The sequence below is a fragment of the Crocuta crocuta genome, unplaced genomic scaffold (genome assembly GCF_008692635.1).
Source record: "Crocuta crocuta isolate KB4526 unplaced genomic scaffold, BGI_CrCroc_1.0 scaffold209, whole genome shotgun sequence".
Lineage (NCBI taxonomy): Eukaryota > Metazoa > Chordata > Mammalia > Carnivora > Hyaenidae > Crocuta > Crocuta crocuta.
In genome coordinates this window covers 342,068-355,993 of record NW_027551566.1, presented here as the reverse complement: position 1 = coordinate 355,993, position 13,926 = coordinate 342,068, and positions in this window count along the sequence as shown.

The following is a 13,926-nucleotide window of genomic DNA, read 5'->3' as shown; positions in this document are numbered from 1 at the left end:
CTTGCTACATGGCAGTGAGTCAGTGCACAGCCCTGTCCATGGTGAATAATCGTCTCTGTATAGAAGTCAGTGATTTATAAGAGGACAAAAGAGAGAAGAAGAAAGGCAAAATCATTACCTGAAGAACAACACTTTAAATTTTTTAATGTTTTTATTTATTTTTGAGAGAAAGAGAGACAGAAACAGAGTGTGAATGGGGGAGGGCATAGAGAGAGAGGGAGACACAGAATCCAAAGCAGGCTCCAGGTTCTGAGCTGTCAGCATGGAGCGCAATGTGGCTTGAACCCACAAACCATGAGATCATGGCCTGAGTTGAAGTCAGACACTTAACCAACTGAGCCACCCAGGTGCCCCTGAAGAACAACACTTAAATGGACAAAGGGAATAATTAGCAAGAGCACTAAAGGTAACCCAACGTCAGAGTCTTTAAAGCCCATCTGTCAGCTACCTTCTTAGGTCACACTCTCATCAGGCTGATGAGTGGGAAGTCTGGTGAGCAGGAGGGGATGGAGATGTCTGTGGGCATGTCTAAGACTGCACTAAGTCAGTCAAAATAGTTATTACAGAGCTGGCAAGTCCTAAAGCCTGAATTTACTCTGTGTGAAGGTGGCTCTGCTAATAGTAGGTACCAGGGCCTCTGTGGAAATCCATTACAAAAGATGCAGGAAATCATGATGAGGCTGCCATGTGCTGTAGCTTCCTTCAGAAGTGGGTCATTCCCGTTCCCACCCCAAATCCAACAACATGTCAGCATACACATTCCACTTTATATAGTTACCACCTGGACACCAGGCATCAGTCTTGGCCACAGAATCAATGTGGTGCATTTTATATTTAAAATTCACATTGTTTTTGGATGCCTGGGTGGCTCAGTTTGGTTAAGCGTCTGACTCTTGATTTCAGTTCAGGCTGTGATCTCAGTTTCATGAGTTTGATCCCCATGTTGGGCTCTGTGTTGACAGCACGGACCCTGCTTGGGATTCTTTCTTCCTCTCTCTCTCCACCCCTTCCCTGTTCATGCTCTTTTTGTAGCTCTCAAAATAAATAAATAAACATAATTNCAACATGTCAGCATACACATTCCACTTTATATAGTTACCACCTGGACACCAGGCATCAGTCTTGGCCACAGAATCAATGTGGTGCATTTTATATTTAAAATTCACATTGTTTTTGGATGCCTGGGTGGCTCAGTTTGGTTAAGCGTCTGACTCTTGATTTCAGTTCAGGCTGTGATCTCAGTTTCATGAGTTTGATCCCCATGTTGGGCTCTGTGTTGACAGCACGGACCCTGCTTGGGATTCTTTCTTCCTCTCTCTCTCCACCCCTTCCCTGCTCATGCTCTTTTTGTAGCTCTCAAAATAAATAAATAAACATAATTTAAAAAAAAATTAAATTCACATAGTTTTATCTCAACAAAGCAGCAGTTAGGATGCCATCCTACAGTCTCTAATCTCCTCCAGCCCCCAGTCTCTTAAATGTTGGTGGGGAGAAAAATCTCTTGGCATTTCCAAACTCCCTTGTAGGAGATCAGATGAGTGCATCTGAAATGCGGCCCAGGGGTCTGTCTAACAGTCTGCAAGTGAGAGAGCTTCTGGGTAGAGTACAACTGAGGCTAAAGTAATATGTTTCTGAGAAGGCTGACCTTATATCCCGGCTTGATCCTGGCTGGTTGTATGGCCTTGGGTGAGTAACTCAAACTCTCTGTTCTTCATCCTCAAAGTGGGGATGGTAGAGTCCACTCCTCATGTTTATTCGAGCTAGTAACAGTGAGGCACTTGTAGCATTTGTCCATGTGTTTCGTATATATTCATTGTCCAGGAGCTCTGGCACAAGCTCTGAGCAGGGCTGTGACTACGAAGAGCAAATAAGGTACTCAAAGTCCTCAGGGCATTTGGCTTTACAGAGGGCAAGTACTCATGGCTTTGGGAGACCTCCAAAAGGTCTGGCCTTGAGGATGCTGGTCTTTTGAGTGAGCCCCACTTCTCAGGCATCTGGCATCTCAAAATTACTGATGGACAACAAGCACCATGAATAGGGTTGGGATGTGTACCATAAGCAGCACCAGCGAGGTACAGCTTTGATTCAGGCTCTCTGAGCAGCAGATCCTAAGTCTGGGGTCCTGGTGCCAATAACTTATCAAGGACATGCCCCAACAAGAACCAGGAAAGTGGTGGGGAGCAGGACAGGAAGAGAAGAGAGACAAGCGAAGATGTGCTCTCAGGTGAATCCCCAACCTCACTCTGATCCTCCAGGGATCCTGGATTATAAATGACACTTCAGAGGGCTTTTCTGCCAAGTAGGTGAGGAGCCATCCGTCCCTACTTTCTTCCTTTTTTTCTTTTTTTAATGTTTATTTATTTTTGAGAGAGAGAGCACAAGCTGGGGAGGGGCAGAGAGTGAGGGAGACACAGAATCTGAAGCAGGCTCCAAGCTCTGAGCTGTCAGCACAGAGCCCGACACAAGGCCCAGACCCACAGACCCTGAGATCATGACCTGAGCTGAAGTTGGACACTTAACTGACTGAGCCACCAAGGCGTCCCATCTGTCTCTACTTTCAAGGTGATTTAATGCTGTTAAAGGGATCCAAGGGGTTCTAGCCAGGAGCCAGGACTGAGTGTTCACTGCAGATGCTGGCCCAGGAGCTCTGTGTCCACACTCAGGGCTTCTGGCCATCACTAGCTGTGGATTCTGACTACCTGAGTGGATGGCCCACCTTAGTCTTAGAAATAGGGACCAGGATGGGGACCCATAACTCACAGCTCATGTGAACAATAAAAAATACTTGCAATGTGGGGCCTGGATGGCTCTGTCAGTTATGTGTCCGACTTTGGCACAGGTCATTATCTCACAGTTTGAGCCCCGACTCCGGCTCTGTGCTGTCAGCTCAGAACCTGGAGCCTGTTTTGAATTCTATATCTTCCTCTCTTCTCTGCTCCTCCCTTGATTGTTCCCTCTCTCTCTCTCTCTCTCCCTCAGTCTCTCAAAAATAAATTAGAATCACTTTAAAAAGTACTTGCCATGTGAAAACCAATGTGAATCATTGTATTACTATACCCATTTTTGAGCTACATGGACAGCCTCAGCCAGTTTCATGTATCTCAGCTTGGCCAGCAGTTACGAAACAGTAATCACCATTTACTGAAATGTTGTCATGTGCCAGGTAGCCCTCTAGACCCTTTACATTAATAGCTCAATCCTCAAACAACCTATGACTTAACATTATCATTAGCCCTGTTGGGGGTATCATCAATAATAATGAATAACTTGGTCAAGGTCACAAACCCTAACATTTCAACTCAAGTTCAATCCTAAAAGTCTGGATTTCAACCCAAGTCTGTCTCACGAACCTGGTCAAGTCTACCATGCTGCTTTTAGTATTTGGTTTTTTTTTAAAAGTTTGTTTGTTTGTTTACAGAGAGCATGAGCAGGGGAGGGGCAAAGAGAGGAAGGAACAGAGAGAATCCCAAGCAGGCTTCACACTGTTTGTGCAGAGCCCCACATGGGTTCCATCTCAGAAACTGTGAGATCATCACCTGAAGCTGAAATCAAGAGTCAGACGCTTAACCAACTAAGCCACTCAGGCACCCCTGGTATTTGGTTATTTACATGACTCTGGGAGCCTCAGAAGTAGCAGCACTTTCCTGGTCACTGTTGTATCCCCAGCATCTGGCAGAGAAATTAGACATTCATACAAATTTGGAAGAGGAAAACAATCATTTTTAAAATACCTCGAAACACTTTAGTCTATGGTTTCACTTTAACTAAAACAAACCCAACAAGTACAACAAATTATGAAAACCCAGCCTTAGTAACTCATTCAGTCAAAAGGGACTGAGTGCCCATTGCATGGCTGGCACCATGCAATGAAAAATGGTGAAATTGGATACTTTTCTCCAAGCCTGGATTAGGCTTAACAGGGTGAGCAGGACTGTCCACTCTGAAGGTTCCTGGCCACTCCCTGTGTGATCTGCCTCGAGCCCTTTGCACTGGCCTTGCTGTGGTGTGCCAGGAGCTTTGACATTGCCAAAGAAGAGACCCAAGTTCACCCTCTGACTTCCAGCATATTAACAATGGAGTTCCATTCCTCTTTGGGTCCCCCCCTCCCCTTCTGCCCCTGTAATTATAACAGGTAAATATCTCAGAATTACAGTTAGAAAAAATTGAGCCAGCAGGGATAGGGTTTCAGAACTAATTGTGAGTCACCGGATCAGGTTTCTAAAAGTTGAATGTACCAGGGAAAATATTCTCTGACCATCGAAAATTAGAATCATTTCCTGTGATTCTTCTGTGACTTACAGCTTGTAACTGTTAGCTATTTCTTTTTTTTTTTTTAATTTTTATGTCTTTATTTTATTTCGAGAGACAGAGCCAGAGAGCAAGTGGGGGAGGGGCAGAGAGAGAGGGAGACACAGAAACTGAAGCAGGCTCCAGGCTCTGAGCTGTCGCACAGAGCCCGACTCAGGGCTCAAACCCACAAACCGAGAGATCATGACCTGAGCCGAAGTCAGACACTTAACTGACTGAGCCACCCAGGTGCCTCTGTTAATTATTTCTAAGGGAGGGAATTTGCTTCAAATTGTTTTTATTTTTCTCCATTTTCCTTTTCTGATGTATCGACGAAACCACCATGGTGTATTTTCATTTAAGAAGAAATGATGTAAAAACGTTCTTCTCCCTGGTTTGATGAATAATTTTCCATTCTTGAATGAGAATGAAAAGGACTCTCCCTTTTACTTCCTCACCTTCTGCCCCTGAAGCACAGGTCTGGAGGCAACGGGAGTGAGTGCGGTTTCAGAATTCCCGGGGGCAGACAGCCAGTCTCTGGGTCAAAGTCTCCACCCCTCGGCCTCCATTCCTTATCTATCTTGTCTTCCAAGCTCAGACATTTCTGAGTGAAAATGACACTCTTAGAATCACCCTGGGCTAGCTAGAACCTGGATTGTCTCAGGTAAACCTTGCTGTGATGTCACCATGGCCCCAGAGAACTGTAAGATCCCTCCCAGCTGGAGCATCCTAAATTGGGGGCATTTGGATCCCTACCGTGTGTCCCATGAGGGCCTGAGTAAGCTCCATGAGCCATCCTGAACCACCAACCTTTAGCCGTAAAGGAGAAATGAACTCTGTAGGGGACATATCCAATTCTGATTTAAATTTAATCTGTGTGGTCAATTATTTGTATAATAATGGAGGAAAATAAAGACTATTTCACCAAAGTCAACTCTGTAATTTTAGAGCCTTTAAGACATTTGAAAATGCCTTGTGCAATTATGTGGCGCTTAATACTCAGATAATGGAACAATGAAAGATGTATGTTTGCATTTTGTAAAATTAAACTGTATGCAGTTATTTATCTTTTACCTTAATTGTTTGAGCTTGTTTCTAATGTAAACTGTTGTAATTTTAAATAAATACAATAGAAAAAACTTTCATAGGTATCAAGAATCCAGAGTAAATTTACTTTGCAAATAGGCTTTGTAGGTATGTTTTATGCTGAGGATCTTAAACTGACACTTTCATTCAAAAATCTTTTGAATTACTCACTGTTTGCCTCTCTGAGGTCAGATGGATTTTGAGGAGGCTGGATTTCACAATGGAGTTTGGGTGACTTCATCTTATTCCAAGTCCTGAAATATGGGAAATGTGCAAACTTGGTTCGCTAGGCAGTTGGGAATACATTCTGGATTGACTTTTGCGAAGTGTACTAAACTTCATGCTTTCATTTTTACGTTCTTCTTTCATTCCTGGTCCAATCTGGTCTTCTTTCTAGTCAGATTTCTCATCTGCTTCCATTTTGTTAGCTGACATATTTATTATAAGAAGTCATAAATATCTGAAGGGGGGTGATGAGACAAGTTATAGTATATGAATACATTTGCCAATATTTAAAATCATCAGTATGAGCCAAAAATACTATTGCTAGAATTCCAATGTTGTGAGTCTTTAAGATGTGATAGTCACACCATGCAACAAATACTTGTATGATAAATAAAGGTAAGCAGAAATGATTCCCCATAGATTTCAGAGCATTGCAGGATGACGCTCCATCACATTCATCTTGGTCGATACTTATAACTTCAATGTCACTAAGTCACTATAGCACAGGCTTAGGAGTATACACTTTGAGACTGCATACACATTCCAGCTCTGCCATTTACTCACTGTGCAACCTCAGGCATGTCACCCAGACCCTCTGAACCTCAGTTTCCTTATCTGAAAAATAAGAATTATAATCATACCCAAGTCTTGGAGGAAGGGGTTGTTTGTTTTCTTTAATGAGATTTGAATATATCAATATATTTTATTTTGTTTTGTTTCATTATTTGAAAGAGAGTAAGTGCACACAGGAGAGCAGGGGAGAGGGAGAGAAAAAATCTTAACCAGGTTCCACACTCAGCATGAAGCCCAATGTGGGGCTCAATCCCTCTACCATGAGATCATGACTTGAGCAGAAATCAAGAGTCGGACACTCAACTGATTGAACCACCCAGGCACTCCTGAGTGTATCAATATATTTTAAAATAAACAGTACCTTCCACAGAGTAAGCCTTCTATGAATTATGCATTGGGTAAAGTTTTATTTTGGAATAATTTCAGATTTACAGAACAGTTGTAAAAATGTACAGAGAAATTCTATAAATTTTCTCTACTTGTTAATATTTTGATGTATTTGTTTGGATATCATTATTAGTTTTCTATTGCTATGTGAATACCTATCATAAATTTAACAACTTAAACCAGTACACATTTTATTTCTTCACAGTTTCCATGGGTCAAGGGTCCATATATAAATCTACTACTGGGTTCTCTGCTTAGAGTCTTGTTCTCATTTTCAGAGTTCTCTTACAAGCTTGCTGGTTTTTGGAGGAATGCAATTCACTGCCATTGTAGGACTGAGGTAACTTTTTTTTTGCTGGATATCATATGGGGGTTTTGCTTAGCTCCTAGGAGCCTCCTAGCATTTTCTGCCACTTGAGCCTTCCCACAGCATGTGAGTTTGCCTTCCAGTAGAAGAGTATTTCTCTGAAGGTTCGCCTATAGTTAAAGGATTCACCTGATTAGGTCAGGCCCACCCAAGGGAATCTCCCGTTTGATTAACTCAGAGTTAACTCATGAATGGTCTGTCTAATCATTAGACTTAATGATTAAACTTAAGGAAAGACGATTATATAGGCATGTACAACATAATGTGAAAATCCTAGGGATTATCTTAAATTTCTGTCATATGTATATTTTTCCCTGAATAAGAGTAAGACAGATGTAATGTGTCATCACCTCTAAATACTTGAGGATTTTTTTCTGTGATGAAGAATGTTATCTTACAAAACTACAATATAATTATTAGAATCAGAAAATTAAAATTGACACAATTATCTGCTTTAGAGACCTTATTTGTCTATTACAAATTATCCCCAAATTGTCCTTTGTATTAAAGACAAACAAACAAACAAAAAATTTAGTCCAAGATGCAACCCACCTGTTGCATTTATTTGTCACAGTTCTTTAGTCTCCTTTAGTCTGGACTATTTCTTTAGTCTTTATTTGTTTTTAAAGACCTTGACACTTTTGAAGAGAGCAGCCTAGTTTGGGGGGTTTGATATTTTTTCATAATTAGATTTAACTGATGCATTTTTGCAGGAAAATGGTAGCAGTAATGTTCTATCCTTCTCAGATTATCATATCAAGAAGCATCTATATTAGTTGGTCCAATTATTGGTGATATGGTTATTTGATCATATGGTTAAGGTGGTGTCTGTTAAGTTAGTTACCATAAAGTTAGTTTCCACATAATTAGATGAACATTGTCCAGGATTAAGGAGTTAAGAGGAACAAAGAAAAACAATAAACTCTCATACATCTGTGTATGGGCCTCAAAGCACTTCGACATACAGTCCTTTTAGGGTTAGCCAGTGAACAAGTCTGAGTTTGGCTGTCCGTCTGCTAAGCTCCCAAATCCTTGTCTTTCAAGCGTTCTGCTGCTGGGTCATGCAACTCTTCCCTATGTCAAAATTGTCTCTCTCTCTCTGGGGATCATTCTTAACACAATATCATCACATCTTACTTTGTTTCATCAGAGACTATGTTCATGATCTCAATCTCACTCCCCTCTTGGCATGGCTCCTACCTGGCATCTGTTCTCATCACACTGCTAAGAATGAGACAAGTCATGTCAAGCTCACCAACAATCTCCATGTGACTAAATCCAATGGATGTATCTCTGTCTCCACCATTTTTGAGCCTTCAGAGAAAGTCAACACTCAGCCACCATCCTCTTGAAATGTCCCTACCCAGCCTTCTCTGGGTGTACTGCGGGTTTCTTCTTGTCTCATTAGCTGTTTCTTTGGAGTCTCTTTGAAGTCTTAGCTATTCCCCACAGAGATTATTGGACTGACATGGTTCTGTTTCATGTGGTCAGCCATCCTCCAGCAGGCCAGTCCAGGTGTGTGTCCATGGCAGTAGTTGGACTCCCAAAAGAGGGAGTCACAACATGCAGTGTCTTAAGGTCTAGGCTCATTTCTGACCCTCCAACATTTTTTTTTAATATTTTTTAAAAATTTATTTCTAGGAGAGAGAGAGACAGCATGAGCAGGGGAGGGTCAGAGAGAGAGGGAGACACAGACTCCGAAACAGGCTCCAGGCTCTGAACTGGCAGTCAGCACAGAGCCCGACGCGGGACTCAAACCCATGAACCGTGAGATCATGACCCAAGTGAAAGTCAGACGCTTAACTGACTAAGCCACCCAGGGGCCCCAGACCCTCCAACATTTCTGCCACACTCCTGAGGCCACAGTGAATCATAGGGGGCATTCTATAGGCCAGCCTTGATTCAAGGGGAAGGGAAGTAGATTTCACATCCTGATAGGAAGAGCTGAAAAATCTCATTGCAGAGTATGTAAATACAAGGAGTTGAGAAGAATTAGAACCATTTTTGCCATTAATCACTAAATCCATTAAAAATAGCCTTGGATGAGAATGGCCCTAACTACACATCCCTTCTGTTTTTGTATTTTTGGTCGAATGTAGTTCTATGGCTCTTACAGATTTTGACACACTCATGACATACACTCATATTCTCGTGCCTTTTCTTTTTCACCTGCTATTTGTCCCTCTCTCCCCAGTTTTATTGAGATATAATTGACATAAAACATTATATTAGTTTCTGGTGTACAACATAATGATTCAATATTTGTATGTATTGGAAAATGATCACCATAATAAGTCTAGTTAATATTCATCACCACAACATAGTTATACATTTTTTTCTTGTGATGAGAACTTCTAAGACCTATTCCCTTTGGATACAGGAGTGCTGATGCATAGGGGCACATGTACCCCAATGTTCATTGCAGCACTCTCAACAATAGCCAAAACATGGAAAGAGCCTAAGTGTCCATCAACTGACGAATGGATCAAGAAGATGTGGTTTATCTATACAATGGAATACTACATGGCAGTGAGAAAGAATGTAATCTGGCCATGTGTAGCAACATGGATGGAACTTCAAGGTGTTATGCTGAGTGAAATGAGTCAGGCAGAGAAGGACAGATACCATATGTTTGTACGTATAGGAGAATTAGGAGGAACTTAACGGAGGACCATGGGGGAGAAGAAGGGGGGGAAATAGAGGGGAAGAGGGAGGGAGGCAAACCATGAGAGACTCTTGAGTGCTGAGAACAAACTGAGGACTTATGGGGGGGAGGGGAAGGGGGGGTGATGGGCATGGAGGAGGGCACTTGTGGGGATGAGCACTGGGTGTTATATGGAAACCAACTTGACAATAAACTATTTAAAAAAAGACCTATTCCCTTTGGAACTTTCAAATATATAAGATAGTATTAACTATATTCACCACACTGTGCATGACATCTACAGGACTCCTTTAGTTTATAACTGACAGTTGGTACCTTTGACCACCTCCACCTTCTTCTCTCATCTCCTATTCCTGCCTCATACAACAACCACTCTATAAGTTCTACGAGTTCAGTGCTCTTAGCTTTCACATACAAGTGAGATCACACAGGGGCACCTGGGTGGCTCAGTCAGCTAAGCGTCTGACTTCACCTCAGGACATGATCTCATGGTTCATGGGTTCGAGTCCCGCATCGGGCTCTGTGCTGACAGCTAGCTCAGAGCCTGGAGCCTGTCTTCAGATTCTGTATCTCCCTCTCTCTCTGACCCTCCCCTCCTCATGCTGTCTCTATCTCTCTCAAAAAAACAAAACAAAACAAGTGAGATCATACAGCATTTGTCTTTCTTTGTCCGACTCTTTTCACTCTTGTGCCTTCTGATAAAGACCTTGACTTCTTCTCCCACACTTGCCCATGGAAATTTCCTGTCAACTCTGACCTCTGTGGATTTCTGTTTTTGCCAGCTCTGTATCATATTAGGTTGTGAACTTATCAAATGATGTGGGGAGCAAACTTAGAGAGAGGGGCATCTTGTTGATACCCAGCAGAGCCATATGATTGATCATAGAGTTCACTTCTCCCACATCGGAATTTTCTTTTTTTTTTTTTTAATGTGTATTTATTTTTGAGAGAGAGAGACAGAGACAGAGACAGACAGACAGACAGACAGACAGAGTGTGAGCAGGGGAGAGGCAGAGAGAGAGGGAAACACAGAATCCAAAGCAGGCTCCAGGCTCTGAGTTGTCAGCACACAGACCAACAAGGGACTCAAACTCATGAACCGCGAGATCATGACCTGAGTGAAGTCGGGTGCTTAACCCACTGAGCCACCCAGGTGCCCCTCCCACATCAGAATCTTCTAATTTCATTCTATAAGCTCCAGCTCAAGCCATTCACTTCCTCTGTCATATTCATCAATCCTAAGGCAAATAGAATAAAATAAAGTAAATTTGGGGTGTTTTTCCTTTGGTTGAAAAATCCTCCAACCCTCTACTATTTATTATTTGCCAAAGACAGATTCACACTTACAAACCAAATGAAATTAGAAATGAAGACTATTTTCTTCAATGTTGTGCTAAAAGGAGGTTCAACCAAACTGGACACATATTTAAAAATAGGCTTACTTTCCATGTCTTTTCTACTTATCATGGCATCCATGAAGGCTGTGAGACCCACCCAAGCATATTCCTTCTCAGCATATCATTGGAATCACCTGGGTTGTTTACAAATAATCATGACTTGTCACCACCCTGAAAGATTCCAAGGGTCAGAATCACCTGGGTCCGGCCAGAACACAATTATCTGTACTTTTCAAAGGCTCTGCAGCCCCTGGAGTTTTGGTGATCAACAGGATTTGAATGAATGCTGCTTTAATTCTCCCTCAACCAAGACCCACCTAAATACCATATAGGTGGAATGCCTCCTTGTTCCCTTTTTTAAAGGTTTTATTTATTTATTTTGTGAGAGAGCGGGGGGAGGGAGCAAAGACTGGGAGAGAGAGATAGACAGACAGAGACAGAAACAGAGACAGAGAGAGAATCCAAGCAGGGTATGCACCATTAGTGCAGAGCCTGATGTGGGGCTTGATCTCACAAACTGTGAGATCATGACCTGAGCTGAAATCAAGTCAGCTGCTTAACCTACTGAACCATACAGGTGCCCCACTCCTTGTTCCTTTTAAACCAGCCCTAGAATAATGTCCAGAGTATCAGGCACAGTGACTAAGATTCTGCATCATGTATTCTCCGTGTAATGTTTCAGTCCAGCTCACCTGGACTAGTTTAGAGCATTAATCGTGACCACATTGATGACCCTCTGCTCTAGTAGAATTGAAAATTAGGAGTTGGGTCCCTCTATAGGTTCAGGATAATAAGATGTTATAAGATAATAAGATATAAGGTTCAGGACACAGAAGGCAGTAGTCTACCTTTGGTGGCAGATGGGACAGACTGTCACAAAGAAATGATCGAGACTTGGTCCCAGGCATCATGAAAAATGTTCTATGAGCAATAATGAAAAGGGGGAGAAACAAGTTGGGGTGATGCATTAGACCAAGTACTCTGTTAATAGTGCAAGATTCAAAAAGCATTGGCTTTATGGTCTTATATGAACAAATCTCTTTCAACAGACAGGAAATATGCTAGTGCAGTTGTACCAGACTTTAAAAAATGAGGGTAGGGGGACTAGGTGGCTCAGTTGGTTAAGTGTCCAACTCTCGGTTTCAGCTCAGGTCATGATCTCACCGTTCGTGAGTTCAAGTCCTGCATCAGGCTCTGCACTGAAGGCATGGAGGCTGCTTGGGGATTCTGTCTCCCTATCTCTGCCCCTCCCTCGGCTGTTCCTCTGTCTCTCTGTCTCTCTCAAAAATAAATAAATAAACTTCAAAAAAAAATGAGGGTAGCATGTAAAATATGCAAGCCATATTGTCAGAAAGGGGCAACTAAAACTCTAAATTTTAATGGCTTTTGTGTGTGTCGCAAAAACTTGAAAATTTACATAAGAAATTAGGAATACAGATTATTGAGTCAGAGGTGTGAAGTCTCGATAGGGGTGGACAAGAATGGAAGGGAGATATTTTTATTCTATCTCTTTCAGCATTTTTCTGGTTTTTGAACTATGTGATTTTATTACATATTTAAAAATTTGATAATACTAGTCTTATCTATTGAGAAAATACCTAAAGGGACAGTTCCTGTGAAGTCAGCAAAATGTTTACATTAATTATGTTTTATCAATCACTGGCAGCATTTTTGTATGTTTGAGACAGAGTAGTGCAGATGAGCTCAAGACGTATCTCCCCAGGCTACAGCTGATGCTTGGAGCACATATGGATTCCTGAGCTCCTCGTAATGACTCCTTCACTTGCCATGCTCCAGGAGAACCCTGGTCTTCGGCATGCCCAGCTCACCTGACATTCCTGGGTCACTCTCCATAAAACCAAGTGTCAGACAGCTTTACAACTTAATGTCCCTAATATTGAAACCTTATAATACTTGTGACAGAGCTAGTGAGATGCTTAAAAAGAGCTCAGAACATTTGTTTCCTTCTTTTTCCCCCAGGGCATGGTGGCTAGCCTGTCTCCCTTGGTTATATTGCACCTTTGGGGAGAAAGGATGTCTTCCCTATTCCCCTTGTGTTGGTGTGTCCTGTGCTCTCTGTTATGTTAATATTTCCACAAAAAAAGCAGGATGTAGCTCAATGTTTTGGGCAAACATAATCCTGTCAGCAGCTGCCCCTCCCTCAGCAGCCACATCAGCCCCTTGCCAGATCACCCTTCCTTCTTAGAACCCACAGGCCACAGTGCTGCGTGTTAATTATGAAGGTAGCCTATACTCATAGACCAACCTGGAATGTCATAGGGACCTTCACAGATTCAAAAGTCCTACAGTAAAATAACTTTCTTAACTTCATTTGAACCAGCATCTCCAAATTCACTTGCTACTCAAGTATTTGTCAAAGAACACCTGCAAGTGCCCAGGAAGCTGTGACCTAAATATTAACCTCCTCTAAGGAGACCGGGCAGGGGCTCCTTACCTCCCATGCACCCTCAAATCCCAGGAGCGGCAGGCCTTCTCTGCAAGAAATGCATCCCTAACTCAGTAAGTATTCCCTTCCTCCTCTCTCACGCACTTTGTAGAGGTAAAGGTGGTAGGTCATACTTGAATAACAAGGACAGAGGCAAACCTTTAAAGCCAAGACCACTCCTCAGGAAAAACAAAAACAAAAACAAAAACAAAAACAAAACAGTGGAAGGAACAGAAATCTGACTCTGGTTGCCTATAGTTTAAAGGCTCCAAAGAGCTTTCTTCTGTTTGAGGGAAAAGCTCAAGTCTTGCTAACAGTCTATGACATGTCAATACACGTTTTCAAAAGAAACCGCTTTGCTTTTGACCGCAATCACTTCCATCTTGGCTGTGTAAAACACCAAAAGCGATATCCTTTTTTTCCTTCTACTAAGCCAATAGGAGACATTCCAGCTGGGCCCACTTGCTCTGACCTCTGTGAAGGGCAAGCTCCT